The sequence below is a fragment of the Ornithodoros turicata genome, chromosome 1, assembly GCF_037126465.1.
Source record: "Ornithodoros turicata isolate Travis chromosome 1, ASM3712646v1, whole genome shotgun sequence".
Lineage (NCBI taxonomy): Eukaryota > Metazoa > Arthropoda > Arachnida > Ixodida > Argasidae > Ornithodoros > Ornithodoros turicata.
This window is the reverse complement of record NC_088201.1, coordinates 230513397-230516864: the sequence shown is the minus strand read 5'-3', so window position 1 is coordinate 230516864 and position 3468 is coordinate 230513397.

The following is a 3468-nucleotide window of genomic DNA, read 5'->3' as shown; positions in this document are numbered from 1 at the left end:
CCCTGACGGGAGGAATCACGTGTTACGTGACCTTCTGACGCCATCCACTCAAACGTTGCCTGCCTGCGTACTGTTGATGAGGCCCAACAAGGCCGAAACAGCTGTCCAGTACTGGCATGGCGACGTTTGAGTTACAAACATATATATATATATATATATATATATATAAGTTGAAATAAACGAATGCGTTTGACCACGAAAAATAAAGGTATTCAATAAAGATTAGAGGTGGAGACAGTGCTTCTACAGGACAAGGAATAAAAGGGGAACTTTATTAAAAACTAAGAGGGGGTATTCGACGTTTCGACAGCAGCGCTGTCTTCAACAGGAATGGGATATTATGGTGACACAAGACAATTCCAAAGAATGAGAGTGGAATATGTACAAGGGGAGAGGGCAGCACACGTGCTTTGTCCAACAAAGGTAAAAAGGGTACAATGAATCACAGGCAGTCATGTTCTTCGCCGGAGGGCAATGATTTCCTGGGGTGACCAACCGGGGAGTCCGAAAGAGATACAAAAGAGTGTATGTATTCTGAGAGAATTAGGAATTTAGGTTGCGAACAGTTGAGAGGACGCCGGGGTCCTCGTTTATCTGGCTTTTAAATTTGTAAATCAGGAACAATTCTCTTTGTTCTCTAAGGCGTTGGGATGGAAAATCCGATTGCAGAACGAAAATGGCTATGTCGTTAATTGTGTGGCCGGGTTTACTAAAATGTCGAGACACTGGCAGATTAGGTTTCCTTGATACGTCGGACCTGTGGTTGTTGAATCGGATTCTGAAGGATGTAGCTGTTTGACCGATATATTGGGCCTTGCACTCGTTCCACTGAAGGAGGTAAAGGACGTGAGAAGAGTTACAGTTAAATAGACCATTAATTTTTGTGCGATAGTTAGAATTTATGCTTTCTACTCTCGTAGTAGTTTGCATTAATTTACAGATCTGGCATCTGCGTCCGTTGCATGGCTGACAACCGATGTGTTTCGACGGCTTATTTAACTTGGCGTTCACAAGTATGTCTTGGATATTCCTTGCTGGGCGATAAGTAACGCGGGGTGGTTCCGGAAACACCTGACTCATACGATCAGATTGGGTGAGGATTGCATAATGCCGTTTAAGTATGCGGTTTACGCCCGGGGCATAACCATTGAAGCTAATAGTGAGGTTTACTCAATAATTCTTATCGGCTCGGGGCTGTCTTTGGAATAGGTTCTCTCGATCGGCTGATCTAGCTCTGGCTATGGCATCTTTTACGACCTGATTAGGACATTTTCTATCTGCGAATGTTCCTTCAAGGCTCTCAAGATGAATATAGAAGAATAGATAGTTATATATAGATAGAATAAGAAGAAGAATATATATATATATATATATATATATATATAGGGGAAAATATACACCAGAGACTGAAGCAGGGAGTGCGGGAAAGTTATTTATTAAGCTGGCATTTAAACTATGGGTCTGAGGAAGTCTACGTTTCGGCGGAAGCTCCGCCTTCTTCGGGACTAAGACGAAAATCTATGTACAAGGTCTTTTAAAAGGTTACAAAAGTGTCCTCACAGCCGGTACAATTCCACTGCGAGGCAGTCGTCAGTGAGTCGTGTTCTGGAATGTTCCGAAAGGTTCCTGGGTCATCGGCCGGTGAGATTACGTGTCAAAGCCTTGGAGTTCCAGAAAGGTCTGGGGTCGCGCTCGTTGAAAACCTGTTCTCCGGGGTGTTCTTAGCGTCATTGTGTCCAGCTGTAAAGAAAAGAAGAAAAGAGGCAGCGGCCACTCCGAGGACACACAGAAAAAAAGTTATCCGGACATGCTTCTTACAGTTCATAGCACTCCTTTATCCTCATTTATTAGAGATTGGAATCTAATAAATGAGGGTAAAGGCGGTCAACGCACTTTTGAGGGGAATGAAAAACACCGTAGCATGACTTATCGAGATTAGCAACTAATCCGTTTGATAACAACCAGTGATGAAGTTTACCGAGAACAAGGTTCGCTTTATGAAAGAGTGAAGTAGGCGTTTCAACTTCCACAAATATGTTCGTGTCGTCAGCGTAGAGAAAGCTGGTAGAGTTTAAATAATCTGGCAGATCGTTAATGTAAACAAGAAAGAGAAAGGGGCCAAGAATGGAACCCTGTGGGACGCCTGTGGGCAAAGAACCCAAACGAGATTTCGTGCCATCCTGTTGGACGAACTGTTTCCTGTTGTGTAGAAAGCCCCGAAGCAGCCTGAGTGGCGTGCCTCTCACACCATATCTATGTAATTTCTGGAAGAGTATCTCATGGTTAATTAGGTCAAAGGCCTTCGTTAAGTCAATAAAAATGCCCATGGTTAAAAGCTTTGTCTCGATGTTTATTCAAATTTTTTCGGTCGCATGTGCTAGGGCTAGTATTGTTGACCTATTTTTGCGAAACCCATATTGAGAGCAGCTAAATAGATTATTTGCTTCGAAAAAACATTCAAGACGCGCCAGGATTATTTTTTCTAACACTTTGCTAATCGGCGACAGCAGTGAAATGGGCCTGTAGTTGGATGTTGCTGTGCTGTCTCCTTTTTTAAATATAGGCAGAACTTTTGCAATTTTCAGTTCTTCTGGGAAAACATCCTCTTCAAGACACTCATTGAACAATTTCGCAAGAGGCTCAGCAAGAAGATGACAAAGTCTCTTAAGGAAATCGGGGGAAATTTCATCGTACCCGGTTGACTTCAGCGGTTTTAGTCCTTGTATAACCGAAGTAACTTCTGATATACTCGTTGGTGCCATAAAAAAGGAGGCAAGGTTGAATGAAGGAAGCGGAACACTAAGATTAGATACGTTACCCTGGCACACACGTGTAGAAACGTTGCAAAAGTAATCGTTGAATACATAAACGATATCACTTTGCGTAATCACAGGAGCCCCACTGTGCCTAAGTAGGCGCGCACCTGGAGTATCAACGTTGTTCTTCCTAGATAAAGCAGTGTATATCGCACGCCAGAGACGCTTTGGATCGCCTGCCGACTGACTGATAGCAGATGCAAAGTGTCGTTGTTTTGCAGTCTTTATCATGCTTTTAAGAACGTTATTGTACCTTGAGTACCTTGCTCAAAGGTTACTGTTCGATGGGGACAATCTTTTTACGGTACAGATTGTTCTTGCGCTTTATGCTTCGGAAAATTCCTTTAGTTATCCAGGGTTGTCTTATCGTTGGACGTCGACTTTGCACAATGGGCATAGTGCAGCTTTCAATTATACCCGTGAGTGTGGAGAAAAAGAAACTAAACTTTTCCTGTATATTCATGAAAGAGTCAAAGTTCCAAGAAACTTTGGACAGGCACCTCTCAAGAGCGCTGAAGTTCAGGTGGGGCCGAGTGTCTAACGAAGGTGAAGGAGGTGTAGCGTTATTACAGGCAACGTAGATAATCTCATGGTCGGATATATCACAGGACACAGCACCATGTGTGAGGCTTAGTTCCGTCAAATTAGTTAC